Raw genomic sequence first — 16,881 nt, forward strand, 5'->3', positions numbered from 1 at the left:
TCCTTGGCCCGCTTCGTTTCAGCATTTATAATAACGTTCTCCCGTCTGCGGATAGGAAATGCAGTTCGCAGTGTTACGTGAACGATACAAAACTACTCGTTTCCTTTCACATACAAAACAAGCAGTCGGTTATCTCTGATGTGAACGACGATCTGTTTAATGTAAGGAACTGGTATTTCAGAAACCATCTGCTCTTGAACTCAACCAAGACCAAGCTCATGGTGTTTGGCAGTAGTCAATTGTTGCCCAGATTGCAAGACTTCAGTGTATCTCTACTACGAAAAGGTATCTTTCCTACTCAAACGGCCAAGGAATTAGGTGCGACCCTTATTTGTCATACGATGAACATATATCCAACATCGTTTCTACTGGTATGTCTCGCCTGGGGCAAACAAATCGCGTTAAACACGCATTTGATAACACGATCCTCTTGACTATCTTAAACACCTTGGTTATCAGTAAATTATACTATTGTTCAAATGTATGAGTAAATACGTCAGGGAATAATATACAAAAGTTGCAAGCTGTGCAAAATTTTGCCTGCCGTATTACAAGTGGAATTCGAACCCTCAATTACGATCACGCCCTTTCTAAAGAACTGAGATGGCTACCTATCGCTAGCGAGCTTTTCTATCGTAGCGCCATAATGGCGTTTAAATGTATGTCGTCAAAACTCCATGACCATGTAAAATACGTGCAATCGAGCCCTCTCCACAACAGCCTGGAGCCTTGCATTGGAGGCAAATTAAAAAAGGTGTTGTAGAGGGTTGAAATAAGAGTCAATACAGTCTTCCGGAATGAAATATTTCCTCAAATAATAGCCGGAGGCGATTATTCCAGGGAGGCAACCATAAAAATATTGCGCACTGGAAGCCGTGCCCTAAATAGTTTGTTTTATCATTCCAATAAATCAAAAAATTATTACATCATTATAAATAAACTGAACATGGGCTTTTTGAGTGTTCCAAATTTGGTTCCTTGATTAATTTTCAGAGCTTGAATCGTCACTGATCAGTTTTGCTGGATCAGATTCCACTTCAACGAGGGTCTCAATGGGGTTAACCGATAGGCGTAAAACGGCCAAAAATTTAGTCGATAGCCGTAAAAAGTGAAATATTTTAACCGTTAGCCGTAAATAGGGTAAAAGAGTTAACCGTAAAAGAAATTGTTCCCTAGATTTGCTACTTTTAAGGAAGGTACTAAGCTCACTTATGACACTTATGGTTGCGTCTTTTTATTTCCCGCCTACTTTGACTCTGTACGCACGTTAGGCCAAGCGCCTTTTAGGTGTTGATCAAGACCTAGGCTCCACTTCCGCCGCTCTCTCAGGGAACTAATTTTTTCCATAGCGAAAGTCCGGCTTCTTGCTGGGAATTCATATTTGCGATTTTCAGAAGGTCGTGCCCTCGAAACACTAGTGAAACAGCACGCAGAGATGTCACTGTCTGTAAAACACTTTGCCGATAAACAACATTTCCCTATTTTTCTCTGACACTACGGTAGACATTGCCATGCCTAGTCCCTGTATGGCGTCTTCCCACGCCATCTCGATCAAGGCATTTCGATGGCGAACTCGCTCGGACCGCGTTACCCGAAACGCATTAGCCGCGCGAAGTAATGAGGCTTATGGACAAGGCAACGGCTGACAGTCACTCCGTACAGTCCTTCGCTATCATTAAAAACACTGGTCACGGGAATTTTGTTACTGGCCGTTTTCACACTAGAGCTAGAGATTATCCGTCTGAGACTAGCCTGTATACGGTCGCCCTCTTCCCGACAGACACCTCTTTTCCGATTTTTTCTGAGGGGAGTGGGCGGCCGTACACAGGCTATCTGGAACGGATAATCCATCTTCAAACTGTCCGTCGAAATTGAGGGATAAAGTCAGGCGGATTATTCATTCAAAATTCAAACTATTCCATTTTCAAATTAAGACATATTACCTATCTGACGCGAACCATCAAACGGATAACCCGTCTCACACGAATAATCCGTCTCTAGTGTGAAAACGCCATTTCTGTTGTAATGAATGTCGCGCCCCGGCCTTAAGTTAGGCGTTCGCGTGTGTGCTTTGCTTTTTCACGAAGATTATTTTTAAATTGACTGTTGACATTTCTATCTGTAAAATAATATTAGAAGTGGAATACTTTATAAAAAGTATGATCTATCAAATGTTAAAATTTTTCAAAAGAATAACTTATTTCATCCTGACATGATCCTAAGGCCTCTATTTTGCTTTAAAGATACAAAAACTACGGGCTAATTAATATTTAAATTTTTGAAACAAAAGAAGTTAATATTTAACTTTTTTGTTAACCGTAACTGAAAAAAATTAACCGATAGCCGTAAAAGAGCCAAAATTTTAGCCGATAACCGTAAATGCCACCACCCCATTGAGACCCTCTTCAACGTGACAGAGAGTGGATAAAAGAAAGAGAAGATGGCGAGAGGGGTGGGGTGGGGGGGGGGGGGCGATTATTCGAAGGAGGCGATTATTCTAAATATTTCCACCAGAGAAGGGCGATTAATCGAGGGACGGCTATTATTTGAGGAAATATGGTATTTGCAAGTTCTTCTTCCTTTTCCTGCCTCGCCGCCAGAGAGCCTCGGAGAGCTTGCTCGCAGGCTAATCAGTTTAGGAAAGGTTTTTATCAGAAAAGGTCTTAAAATTCTGACCTTTTTTCTGAAACAGTGTCAGTAGATAACCTTTCTAAGGCGCAAAACCAAACGATTACTGACTTCCTATTTAAAGTACAACCGACAGCCCTGTATCGTCTGTGCACGCTTTCAATAGATCTTTTCCTTTTTGTGGATAGTTCCGTTTTAAGCATTGCTTCTAAGGGAGCCTTGACCCTGGCTCCCTGTTATTTGACGAATGCTGACTTTAAAGGGACCCTGTTTAAGGATATCAAAACATGTAGGAGCACTACGTCACGGGGACTGAGACCCTATCACTGGTGGTAATTGCACAAATAGGCCGCTGCTTATATAGATCAAACTGATCCTACAAAAAATAAAACTTAATAATAAAAGGGCATCTTGCTTTGCTCCCCCCGGGGCTCGCTGATCATCCAGTTGTGTCAGTTGTACTCTTCCGCCGACAGGAAGTGGTACATAGCGCAAATTATCGACGCCTAGTCCCCGGAGTGTCCGTAATAAAGGGGTTTAAAGTTTGTATGAATTTGCCCTCAAGGGCCGAGATTTTGTATTCGTTATTCGTATTAGAGAGGGTGCGTGTTATCGAGGTTTTTTTGGAGGAAATGTATGAGAATTTTGTCGGTACATAGGAAACTGTTCGTATTGGAAAGGTGTCCGTATTGGGGAGGTGTCTGTATTGGAGAGGTGTCCGTATTCTCGGAGAGGTGTCCGTATGGAGAGGTTCGACTGTACAGGAAATGATGTAGATATTCATTTTGATGTTGCTCAAAACATTCTGTCGCAGACCGTGTATGGCTGGCGTTCGGCGGTGAGATCATTTCGGCTCACGCGTTATGATCTCAGGATCTCTCTGGGATTTCTTTATTTTCCTGAGCGAATGCACCTTTCTCAAAAAAAATCTAAAGGCCGGCTGGTTTAGCAAGTGAACGCCTTTTACTTGAAGTCAAGGTAAACATCCTCCAGTGGCGATTGGCAGATGAGCCTGTTACAGATTTTATTTACAGTTATAAACGCCTGCCTCATTCGGCAATTTATTTCCTTGGTCCGCACATGCCACTCACTTATTATGTTCTCTTATTAGGGACTGTGCAATAATTACCTGGAGTTGGGGGGTTAGAAAATTAGAGGGGAGGGCATAGGAGAAAATGACAACAAGAGAGAGGGGGGTTGGATGTAAAATTTAATACATACAGGGGGGGGGGCATTACTTTTTCATTCCTTTTTGCAAACTGGAAAAGTAGTGGAAGAGTTATTAGAGTTCAAATATAAATACTAACATTGGAATAAAACTGACAAATTTATCAACTCTAAGGTGTTCTGATCTATGAACAGTTGTTTTCCTATCTGTCATGCAGTAGGCAAGGAATGCCTCTGTTATATATGCTAAAACAGTGCTACTTTATTTGCACTAAGATTAGAGACGGCACCCTGACGGCAGTAGCGCTAACTCGCCGAAAACGCTTCAAAACGGCCTGAGACGCGGGCAAACAACAAAGAATTCAACAAGGCAATTCTGTACGTCGATTTTATTTAAAAACATAACATTTTTGCGCTCTGTTAAGAAAAACCGTTTACATCCCATACAAGCCAAAGGCCTTTTTAACCGTTTGTAACACAACATCGCTCGCAACCAAGAGTCACGTCCGCGTTCGTGTAATGAGCTTGGGCTGCCTGTGTCGGCAGACAAAGGATTCTTCAAATGGGAAAACAACAACCTTTTGTTTGAGCGAACTCAGCCATCACGTCGCCATGCTGTAGATCAGATGACTGTTAGCTGAAAAGGAAGTAGACAGATGTGACTATACCCTCAGGGACAACATTGAAATCGGTAAGGGTTAATTAAATTGGCTTATTTTTCGTTAGTCACAGAATTTTCCATTTCAAGAAACAGAGAACTACGAAAGGTAAGGTAGAGTTAGTGATTTAAGCAGATTTAGGAAATGTTGTGCTTCGATAACTGGGGTAGTGGAGGGTGACTATAGCTACGAAAAACATTATTTTACCATATGAATTAAAATTCGCCGACGATAAGGGATTTGTTTCAGCGTTATGTTTATAAGTTTGATTCCCCATTGACAGAGGATTCTAAAGAGCTGAAATCTGATCGGGGGGAGGCGACAGCTCTTTGTCAAAGCGAATTTTGTGTTGCCTCTTCACGACTTGTATGTACACGTATCCATGTATCAATACAAAGTCGTCTGTACCGAAAATTATAGCATTTACAGCGACGCACGTTAAGATTCTCTGATTACAACGTGGAAGAAACAAACACAAATTTAGTACTTTCACCTCAGTTGACATAAGGTGAACTACAATGGAGGACAAAAATCCTTGGAACGATTATGGAAAACTTTCCTTCCACATCCTTAACTTATCAACTATTCAGATGTAACATAATATAATTATATGCACTTCTCTAACCACTTAGATACCGCGAATGGCCCTCCCCTCCCCCCTCCAAATATTGTTGGGATAAATAAACACTTTTAGGGCAGGGTAAAGTGTACAGGGGTGCACAAACTGGGGGGCGAGGGAAAAGGGGGAAAATTTAGGCAGATCGTGTTAATTGTCCTAAGAATTTTGGCCTCCATTGTAGGCCTCGTAAACAGAAATTCAAATGGGAGGTTTGAAGGCTAGAGCAAACTCATGTAAACTCTTGACGTAAACAGGTTTATATAAGCCATCTTTTTGTAAGCTCAGCTGAGGCTATGTTTTGCTGACCATAGCGACTCCATAGGATTAGATAAGACAAGCACTATAACGCAGTGTTATAAATGATATATCCCATCTATTTTATTTCTACCTGGAGTTTTGAAAACTGGGTTGCCTGAAATCTTAAGTCAAGTCCAGCACATTGCAGGCAATCTTTTAAAACTTAATTTGCTTAAAGCCCTGATACTTTTAGTGTAAAAATAACAATCTCGCTCTTCAGGACTAACCACCCTCACCTCTTAACCATGGGCTTCAAATAACTTCCTGGAAGTGACAGAAATCAGTGCAAATTCCAGAAAATTTGCACGAGGGGGGCAACAGTCCGTCCCGTAGGGACGGGCTGTTGCCCCCGTTGGCCCAGATAATATTTTTTGAGGGGGGCTTCCGTCAAACTAAGTGTCATGTTGTTTCACAGACACAGGGCTATCATCTGGTATGCATTTGGGGTAGCCTGGTTAAATTCCAGGGGGGTGGGGTTGTTGTAAAGACTATGCTTTGTGCTAGAGTGCAGATTCGCTGGGTTTTTGTACCTGGGCTTACCCCTGTCTTTCAAAGCTCAATGTCTCCCTCAAATTAAGGGGGGGTTGTGTCTGGCTGGGTGTCATGTTGTTGCACAGACACAGGGCTATCATCTGGTATGCATTTGGGGTAGCCTGGTTAAATTCCAGGGGGGTGGGGTTGTTGTAAAGACTATGCTTTGTGCTAGAGGGCGGATTCGCTGAGTTTTTGTACCGGGGCTACCCCTGTCTTTCAAAGGTCAATGTCTCACTCAAATTAAGGGGGGGGGTTGTGTCTGGCTGGGTGCCATGTTGTTGCACAGACACGGGGCTATCGTCTGGTATGCATTTGGGGTAGCCTGGTTAAATTCCAGGGGAGTGGGGTTGTTGTAAAGTTTGATGTGTTTTTGCACTCTTATGCAGTTTGTTTGTGCTGTTTGCATGCAAGCAATGACCCACCCTGTTGATAATGTTCCTAGTCAGCAAGCAGTTGAACTGCTGGTTTTAGGACTTGGTATTGTTGAGCAGTGTTGGCTTAGATTGTTTTTGGGAGACCAGCTTCAATTAAAAATGGGGTGAACTGGGGAATTGGCTTTGCAATCGGTGACACCGACACTAAAAATTGCTTCTTAAAATGCCTTATTTTCCAGATTAATGAGGAAAACTTCACTTTTGTTACTTTCAAGACAGATGATTCTATCAAATGGAAGCTCATGTATTCAATAATTTCTTTTTGAGGTGAGATTTTACTTTTCAAGTAACAAGGGCCATCAAATTAACAATCAGTGTGAGAGACTGACATTTTTTAGTAGCCCGGTTTTCAAAAAACCAGGTATATTTGTATTCAGTATTTTACAATAATGATAAGAATTATGATATTTGCTTGCAGAAAAAGATTTTCTACCTTTTAGGGAAAAGGTGAACTCGGATTTTGGTGGATATTTTTCCTATTGTGGCTGCCTATCTCGCAATCCGCCTTCATATTTATCCAATTTTATAGGGAATATCTTTTCCTTTCAATAAACTTCAAGGAAATTTTTGAAAATATAAACATTTTCTTTCCTAGTTTATACGAAACACCCCTTCCCTTTTTCAACTATATAATAATAAAAGAAATATCAGGGGGTTTTTTCGATTTACCAGACACCTTTTACGTTACGGGAATATGGCCCAAGCAAAATCACCAAACCTCCGTGAAATGGAAAGCATGATAAGTATCGATCTAGTGGAAGCTGCCCTCGCTCAGCGACAGTTCTTGAAGTTTGTTGATGACAACCCATGCCTTTACACCGGCCCACATGTTGAAAATGCTGTCAGGAGGTATGAGTCTGTCCTTCGAATCCAATCTAGACCGATAAATGCAAACCAAGTGATTGCAACCAGTCCATGCCTACCCCAACCTTGAGATTGGGTTTGTATTGTGTTTCGTTAGAATATTTTGTGAGCTTAATAGGTAGCCTGTCGGCTCTACAAGATGATTAATAAATGTATTGTGAGAAATTGCGCTGTTGAGCAACTGAGATATCATTCAAAGGGGTCACCATCGGTACTGAAAATATCCGAAAAAGTCTAGAAAATAAACGATTTTTTGTGCAAGGGGACCAACACTGTTATAGTTAAACATATTATTGTTTTTTTAAGATACTCTTTACACTTTTTTGCCTCCAAAAGTGTCAACTGCTAGCATTTTGCGAACTCACATTAACCTTTTACCAGATCCTTCAAAAGGTTGACAGATACTGAGGAAAAGAACGTATGTCAGAAACTATATTTTAAAAAAAGACTTCTCCAACTCATCTTGTTCAGCCCCCAATTTATTCCTCATTCACCTTTTTCCTATGATCTTTAGGTATGAACTGTTTTGGCTTCCTTTGCTAGCTCAGCACCCCTCTGTGGACCTAGCGGCGCCTCTAGACGTTGCTTGGGTATGGCATGTACACATGCTTTCACCTCTCAGTTATGAAAGGGACTGCAATGAAATAGTCTCTGTTTTAGTCGACCACAGAATTCTTGTAGGAAAAGCTCGAGAAAAGGGGCTAAAAATCAAGAGTACCCCAGAGAACCATTTGAAGTAGATTTGAATGCCCCTGTCACATGTGTGCAGGATTTCGAGTCTAGAATTCAATATGACATCAAGAGCGCTTGCCAAAGACAAAGAGTGTTTTATTATCAGGTTTCCCTGCCACATTACGGGGATAAGACATTCTTACGTGAAGCAGTTAAGAGGTATAAGCACCATCTGCTCTTCAAGCAAAAGAATCAAGATGCTTTTCTTGTACCATGCTATGACTTTGACCTTATCTGGCATGCCCATCAAGTGAATCCGCTGGTTTACAGACATGACACCTTCAAACTGCTTGGGAGGGTCTTGAACCACAACGACTCAGTAAATGACCGTCAACCAGGATCGAAGCTTTTTTCATCAGAGCTCTCTACGCGAGATATTTGGAAAGCTGCTGGTATACCTTTCGAGGTTAATGGCGCCATGTTTCGTGGAGAGCCACCCATTGGGAATGTTATAAATCCAGACCTTGATGAGTACTCCTCGATGATGTCACTTCTTTACACTGTGGAATTGCTTCGTGTTGAGGTTGAAGGCCTTCCAAACTCTAAATCATACACAGTCCAAATCGAGGCCATCAATGGTAAACGAGTCATTAAGAAGAAAGTAAAAGGACCAATTGCTAGAATTCATGGTTCCAAAGCGGTTGCTAAGTTCACTTTTAGCACAAAGGAAAGCAAAGATCTCGAGGTAAGATTTTGTCAGAGAGGGCATGCCGTGGTGGATTTATTCAGAATTTGGCACCTAGTTTAAGAAATTAGAAATACGTTAATCGCAGAAACTCGCGAAGCTAGGGGGGGAGGGGGGTGGGGAGGCCCATAAAATGTCAGGGATGGAAGGGGGAGAGAATTGGAGTAAACTGTGTAGCTTGGGAGGGTGGGTTTCAACACTGGCTCTAATATTGGAATGTGAGATGTCCACAATGTACTTAATTTCGTTTTGGTGTAGTAAATTTGAACCCAGTGATCAGTTGTTAAAAATGATTTTCTGGGACTTTAAGGGGGGCTGGTGTTGTTAAGGAAGGGTAGCCAATGTTTCATAGGTCCCTTGTTAACGCCATTTGACCGATCCTACAAATGTAATTATAGCCAAAAGAAAATGGGTGTGATAGTGAACAACTGCACGAAAGAGAGAATATGCACCTAACCCATGCCATCTTTAATAATAAGTGTAATAATAATTACTTGTGAAGTGTGTCATTAGTAGTGTGTTGAGAATAACAAGTAAATGCTGGTAATTGATGAAAAATATAATTTATAGTTAAGTGAACTACGTACAACAATGAGAGTGTTTGCACTTGTTGTAGTACATAATCTAGAGATGCCAACCTCTAGAAAATCCAAAATCTGGAGACTCTTTCTTTAGCATTCCCCCACCACCCCCCTCGAATATCAACAATCAACCCCCCTCCCATAAGCACAATTCAATCCAGTGCCTAATGGGCTTAGGACATTATATGAAGTCTTACATGAGGTACAGAACTATCACAATTAGCTTTTATGATTGTGATGAGGAAATAATCTTTGTCAGTGATGAAATACGTGCGAAAATACCACAGAAACCGAACTTTGACTCAAAGAAGATTCAAATTTTGGGAGAAAATGGGATAAATTCCAAATTAAAGCACACAAAAGCACATTACTCGATTTTATCTTGAAGATTTGCTGACCCGTACAGGAGGAGATTGTTGTCATATCCGGGAGAGTTGGCATGCAAGATAATCAGACTTGACAGCTAATTGTTTTTTAAAACAGTAAGGTGCAAACATGATCACTTACACTGAAATAGAAATTACACGTAACAATGTCATTAAGGATGCAGCTGAGGAGAATGGTGTTTATGATGATTATTGAATATGCAGTACCTTCATTAGTACTGAATTATCCTTTAAAGAGCACCAAATCATTCATGAAAGTGTTCACAGTTATTTGTGTACATGCACAAGAAACAAATGCCCATGCAAGAGTGAATTTGTGTGAAATGTCCACATACATGTCATGTTAAAGTTCATCAGTTTCTCAATTCTCAACATACATGACCTTGTTGAGACATGGTTGCCAGAGGAATAGTTTTTGAAATTCCCAGACTGACAGTCAAATGTACACTTTCCCGGACCAAATGAATTGACAATTTGTCCAGATATTAATGGATTCCAAAATTCCACTCAAAACTCCGTGTACTAGACCCACATGACGTAAAGCAAAAGACTTCTTTGTTTTCTATTGAGGGAAAATCTGCTTGGTATTGTTTCAAGGCTGTTGTTCTTTTGGTTTACGTCATCTGTGTCCGGTATACAAAATAAAATCTCCAAACTCCCATCACAACCATCCTTGCCACCCATTTATTTCATGAATTTATTGTGAATGTAAAGCACAGAATGGATTGATCTTATAGGAAACCCTATTTCTGCTTGTCGTTTAATTTCTGGAGACAATATCCTGCTGATGGAATATGTTTAACTTCGGTGAATATGCAGCAATATGTCACCTCCCTCTGACTTCTTTGAAAGAGTCCAATTTTTCTTGTCTTAGGGGGTGTTTACATGACACCGAGGCGACTTTTCCCCAGGAGCGAGTTCACAACGGTTACCTCTCATGGCTCTATATTTGTTTACATGATACCACCACAAAATGTCATATCGGAGCGAGTCACCTCGGCGTGAGATCACCCCGGTTCTTGTACGGGGGCGAGAATTTCACTCCGGTACCAAATCTCGCAACAGTATGAACAGGTAGCCCAGACGTAGTGTGTGTCAATATATTAATATTCACATGGACAAAATGGTATGAGCCGTCGAAACTCACATGAACTGAAATAGTCCAAAAGTCAAAATATAACAAAACAAAGCTAAGATACCTTTACGTCTCCTTCTTCTTCCTGGCCGGTTAAAGTGGCAGTTTGTTGAGTTTTGCAATCGTAGGTACTATCCACTAAAGAAGAATTAAAGGCTGGCTACAAAACAAACGGGTTATCTCCGCGCGCCTTCACGCGAAGCGCTATAAATTCGAGAATAATCGAAGAATCCGCTCCAAATTGCCATCAGCTAGTCTTCAGGTAACGTGTGCTCCGGTTTTTGCTCGCTTGCTCCACAAAACGCATCGCAACTGCACAATAATCGTTCGCTCATGAACAAACACTGTTGACCTTTACGCTTCGATATGACCGCAAACTGCCAGGATTAGTCGTGACTAGAATTAGGTATCCGCTCGGAGACTGGAACCGAATAAAATTATTTTTCGGCAAATCGCTCCGACTCTTTACGACCTTGCTGTGTTCAAAGAGGTAAGTATACAAAGACAGGAGCCCATTTGATGGGTTCCTGACAAAGACTGAAAAAGGCTAAGATGAGAATGGTTACTCCAAAATATGGATCAAAGCCTACATAGAGGTTAGTTGTTTTTCACGTTCTTTTTGTAAGAATTTAGTGCAAGGAGCAACCAATGTCTGTTTAATTACAGTACCACGACTGTCGTGTAAAGCTTATGCATAGCAAAGTATCTGTTTGGATAGCTCAGAATAAGGTGGATACTTCAGGATAAGAATGGCCAAAATATGTAAGTTTTGGCCATCTGGATTATTGTCACTGAACTTCCCAAGATAAAAATGATTGTCACGTTTACAAAGAGGGTACAAATACAGTCATCCATTGTGTAATTATGGCTCAGTTAATTCGAAGCTTGCTTATAGGATAGCAGCCCGGGGAGGGGGGTGGGCGGTACTCGACCAATATTTGGGTATAGGTGAGCCGCTGAGGGTTTGAAACCCATACCCTGTTTAGGATAACACCCTCAACTTTAGTACCCTGATAGGACAACTCCCTCAGACGGGGACAAGGTTATCAAGCACACCTGTCAACTTGTACTTATCTTAGCTAGACAAGGGTGCCAAGAACAATAGCATTTATATTTATTCCAGTAAATGCTTTGGGTGATGACGTACTAAATATCTGCAAACATTTGCACTAAGACGAAATCGATCATGCATGAAACACCCTGTTTATAATCAGAACAGACTCGCACAAATCATGCACACCGTTTAGGACAGACTTTTTTTTGCACTAACCCAGATCCTTTTATATTCTTTTCTATGACCAAAAGGCCCAATGTTAGTTACTTTTGGCAAATGTAAAACTATGTGATTCCAAGTTTGTCATTTTGTATTCCTGAATCTGCTGTGTGAACCTTTTTAATTTCCAGTCACATTGAAGGTGTTGAAAATGCAGCCCCATTATAGTCCATCCTGTCATGAAATGTTGCCCCATCCACAGGTAGCCCAAACTCTGAAGGAGTTTCTTGGATATTTTGGAGAAACCATTCTCATCTTAGCCTTTTTCAGTCTTTGTATACTTATCTCTTTGAACACAAAGGCCGTATCCAATCGATGGAAATCGATGATCGGAAAACCAATCGATCAATCGATATCAATCGATAAAATTAGTTAATTAGTATCGATTGGTATTGGTCAATCGATGATCAATCGATAACCACACAAAAATCGTTCATCGATTGGCATCGATTGGCACAGGACGTCGAGACAGACGTCACGCACGCTACCTGTCCGATCATCCGCCATTTTTAGGAAGCCCTGGGGACGAAATTGGTAAAACAATTCCAACCCAGACTTCTCAGCGCAAAGAATATACCCTGTTGCACGCGTAATCGAATTACCCACTTGCCCGTCATTGCCTTTCCGTGTCATAATGTCTACGCAAGACTTCCGGGCAGAGGCTTTACTGAATATAAGGTGCATCGTCAAAGGCTCTCATCTTTGCCGTTTTGAGGTGAACGTCGGTGAAGTGTTCACTGCAACCAAGAAGAGGGGAGAACGCGGAAACGCGTTTAAAGTTGTGAACCATCGTGGACAACTCGGTCATCTACAGTCCGAGTCCGAGTTCGTGGATCCTCTTTGGCCACTACATGGAGATGTTTCAGTGTTAGTGATTTTTTTTTATTAAAACTGTAACAAACAATCCGGGCAAGCAAATATGAAATTATTCAAAACACATGCATTGTTATTTCGGTGTACTGTTCATAACGTTATTGTATTTGCTCCTCAATCGATACCAATCGATACCAATTTATCTATCGATTGGTATTGATGATCGATACCAATCGATAACCACACGAATCTTCGCCATCGATTGGTCATCGATTATCAATATCAATCGATTAACTGATATCGATTGGTATCGATTGATATCGATTGTCATCGATTATCGATTCCATCGATTGGATACCCCGGGCCGAATAGCTAAAAAAGTGTTTTCAACGTACAGTGTTTGAGGAAACCGTCGTTGGGTGCCCCTGTCTCGTTGCCTTCTGCGTGCGTGAAGCGGCGAAGCCGCAAGACGCGAGAAACGAGGGCGAAAGCCCGAGAAGAAATTTCCCGTCTCGCGCCTTCAGTCACGCGCGTGGTCATTTGCGTGTCACAAGCGTTTTGCTCAACGGACCAAGAAAAAAGAGAGACTGCTCGTAGTCTAGTCATCAGCGGCAAAGTTTATGTTGCCTGGAAACGCGAAATGCTCCATGACGTAACGCTACATGACGTCACTGGCGGACACCAAGCATATATTCATAGAAAGAAAGATTTATTTATGGCGCATCGAATTTTGCATCTGGCTAAGACCACGCGCGGTTCACGTGATGCACGCGCGACGAGATTATAAACCCGCTTCACGAGAAAAATCGCCTCTAATAAAAGGAGTATGAGTTTTCATAAACAATTCAACGTCGTATGATATCGCTCCTAGAAAACTTTCCACGCTTGAAAAAATGGCGCTCAGACTGCAACAGAATTGTTAGTTAAGTGTCTTTCCAGAGTAAACTGAAATATCTTAGTTAAGCTCCTATCCCTCTGAGTAATGACAACGAGGACGATGATAATTCTTACTTTTTTAATACCTAAAACAATGTTATGTTATACATACTACACTGATTATTAATGCCAACCTTTTTAATCCCTTCTGAATAGGTGTGGATTTACCGAAAACTGTCTCAATCGTTCCCTTACCAAGCCGGCGGTAAGTACTCCTTTTTGGAGTACCTTGATAGCGTTCCTTTAAGGAGCTGTGGAACTCTTCAACCAGTCACCCATGAGTTGCAATTGGCTGATCATAATCAGTGCGTTCGATTTACCACCGTAGCTCATCCACCCAAACAGGACGGTTACTACTTCGCAGTGAGACCACAAAAGATATTCAGCAATGTGGAAAATCCCGCTCAAATTTTACGGTCCCCGACGTTAATCCTTTCACCGGTCTCTTTAGTTCAATCAGCGACGGCACCATGCGAAATGTCAGTCCATTTGCTGTTCGATTCCCGAGGACGACCAGCGTTTGTATGTCGAGTAATACACTCCGCAGTGCTGCAGCTCTCGTGTGTTCTGGTTATCAACAATGCCCAAAGAGTTGTTAGTGTGGCGTATCTAATCCGGGAAAACGTTCTTCCCAAGCGTGGTCAGGTCAAAAAGCCAGACAAATGCTGCACTTTGGACGTGCAGGAAGGAGAAAGAGCAATACTGATCAGAGGAAGCAAGGACTGGGGTATTTGCATCGGTAAATGGCAGGGTGTTGTCAAAGGCGTTCCTGGTGTACCTGGTGTCAGTGGAACGAAAGGAACACCAGGTACTAGCGAGACACCAGCTATCAAGGGAATACCCGGTATAAGGGGAAAGCCAGGAACAAAAGGCCAGCCTGGAAGTCTGTCGGTCAAGTTCTTCTCCCTGACTGAAAAGCAGGAGTGGAAACGAGTTGAGAAATGCGGAAACCAGTTTTCCATATATCTTCTAGGAAAGAGGAAGAAGATTAATGTTGACCTAAAAACCGGTGCAATCTCATTTCCAGTAGAGGTGCAAGATGTTCCCGAGGCAATTGCACTTGGGTTTTCAATTGCCATTCTTCACCTTCTCTGCCAACCTTATTACTCCCCAGAAGGGAACAATGGCTGCTATACTGCACCTTCAGTCGGTGAAAATGCTCATATCGAGAAACCACGCAGAATTCAGAACGAAGACCTGTTGCTTGTAGTGGCTGCTGGTTATCATGCCAACTATGTACCAACAAACTCGTACATCAAGTTCACTGTTGGAGGTGGCGCTTGTGGTGGCTGTGGTGGTGGTGGTTGTGGTGGCTGTGGTGGTGGTGGCTGTGGTGGCTGTGGCGGCTGTGGTGGATGCGGTGGGTGCGGTGGATGTGGAGGTTGTGGCGGACGCAGTGGCGGATGTGATGATTGATCTAGGGCGAAATTCCAAGTTTCTTGGTAACTCCAACCATGTATAAGATATATTAGCAGGGACACAAAAGTTACTCTGGAATCAGGCTTTAAATAACTGGGTATCGCCCGGGAATGCCTGTCGAATTAGGAAGTTTGAAAAGTCTCAAATAGGGTAGGAGGTTTGACTGAAAGCCAGAACCATAAAGCCTTAATAAATCCTCAAAGTACTTCCTCCAGCTTGAATACAGTTAGACTCTCTTAGGCGATCGGTTTGAGTATTATTCGACAAAAGTAGTAATGATTCAGAGTTGGTTGTTCGAAGAGGTATTAAGTCAGTCCCTTTTTTTTTCTGTGGTAGCTGTAGCGGCTGTTGTGGCTGTGGTGGTTGTGATGGCTTTGTGGCTTCGGTGGTTGTAGTGGATGCGGAGGTTGTGGTGGTTGTGGTGGATGTGGAGGCTGTGGAGGTTGTAGTGGCTGTGGTGGTTGTGGTGGATGTGGAGGTTGTGGAGGCTGTGGTGGTTGTGGTGTCTGTGGTGGCTGTTGTGGTTGTGGTGGATGTGGAGGCTGTGGTGGCTGTGGTGGTTGTGGAGGCTGTAGTGGCTGTGGTGGTTGCGGCTGTGGTGGCTGTGGGGGTTGTGATGGCTTTGTGGCTTTGCTGGTTGTAGTGGATGCGGAGGTTGTGGTGGCTGTGGTGGATGTGGAGGCTGTGGAGGTTGTGGTGGCTGTGGTGGCTGTTGTGGTTGTAGTGGATGTGGTGGTTGTGGAGGCTGTAGTGGCTGTGGTGGTTGTGGTTGTGGTGGATGTGGAGGTTGTGGAGGCTGTGGTGGTTGTGGTGTCTGTGGTGGCTGTTGTGGTTGTGGTGGATGTGGTGGCTGTGGTGGTTGTGGAGGCTGCAGTGGCTGTGGGGGTTGTGATGGCTTTGTGTTTTTGGTGGTTGTAGTGGATGCGGAGGCTGTGATGGTTGGGGTGGCTGTGGAGGATGTGGCGGTTGTGGTGGATGTGGAGGTTGTGGTGGATGCGGTGGATGTGGTGGATGATCTCAAAACCAAATTCAACACAAGAAGAGTTTTGATTTGACGATGCACTGTTGTGACGTTATTCATTGAAAATGCAGATCATGGCAATGACATATACAGTGTATACACAATTAAGACGTAGGTACACCAATAAATTTGAAGACCATCTTTACCGTTTACAAGCTCCCTATGTATCAGTGCACTGGGCAGCAGCTAAAATGCGAAAAGACAGGCGTTGACCAGTTACCAATCGTAAATGGCGTGTTTTTCAGCTGTGTTTCATTTCATTTGGCCAAATGTATTCTTAAATTTTTAAGTTTAACCAGAGTTTTTTTCAAAACAATGGAAGTATTGTAATTTTCAGTTCTAACGAATTTTTTGGTGACGTCAATTGTATCGTAAGACAACAGAGTACCAGTAGTTACAAATAGTGGTTGTTATGGTTGTCTATTGATTATCTTCCCTTGAGGACCGATTGTAGAACAAGCCAGTAGGGTTAAAGGTGTCTAAATAAGGTAGTAAATTGCAGTGGACCGTGCATAGATTATAAAAAAGCTTTGAGACTTTTATCTCCTGTAGAAAAAACTTGTTTGTGAAGTTTCCTGTTAGTGGAAGCCTTTTGCTGGAAGGGAATTTATGAAGACGAGAAGAGTGTAAACTGAATATAGGAGGCAAACTTTGTTTTTTTAGTAGCCCTCAGTTGTTTTAATTATGGCTCGTCATGG

The 16,881-nt window shown here is 42.3% G+C and overlaps 1 pseudogene; it reads left to right on the forward strand.

Moving 5' to 3' along the window:
* The first annotated feature begins 6,526 nt into the window (after window positions 1–6,526).
* Window positions 6,527–16,217, forward strand: LOC140934623 (uncharacterized; annotated as a pseudogene).
* Window positions 16,218–16,881: the final 664 nt, after the last annotated feature.

Source organism: Porites lutea, chromosome 4 (genome assembly GCF_958299795.1).
Source record: "Porites lutea chromosome 4, jaPorLute2.1, whole genome shotgun sequence".
Lineage (NCBI taxonomy): Eukaryota > Metazoa > Cnidaria > Anthozoa > Scleractinia > Poritidae > Porites > Porites lutea.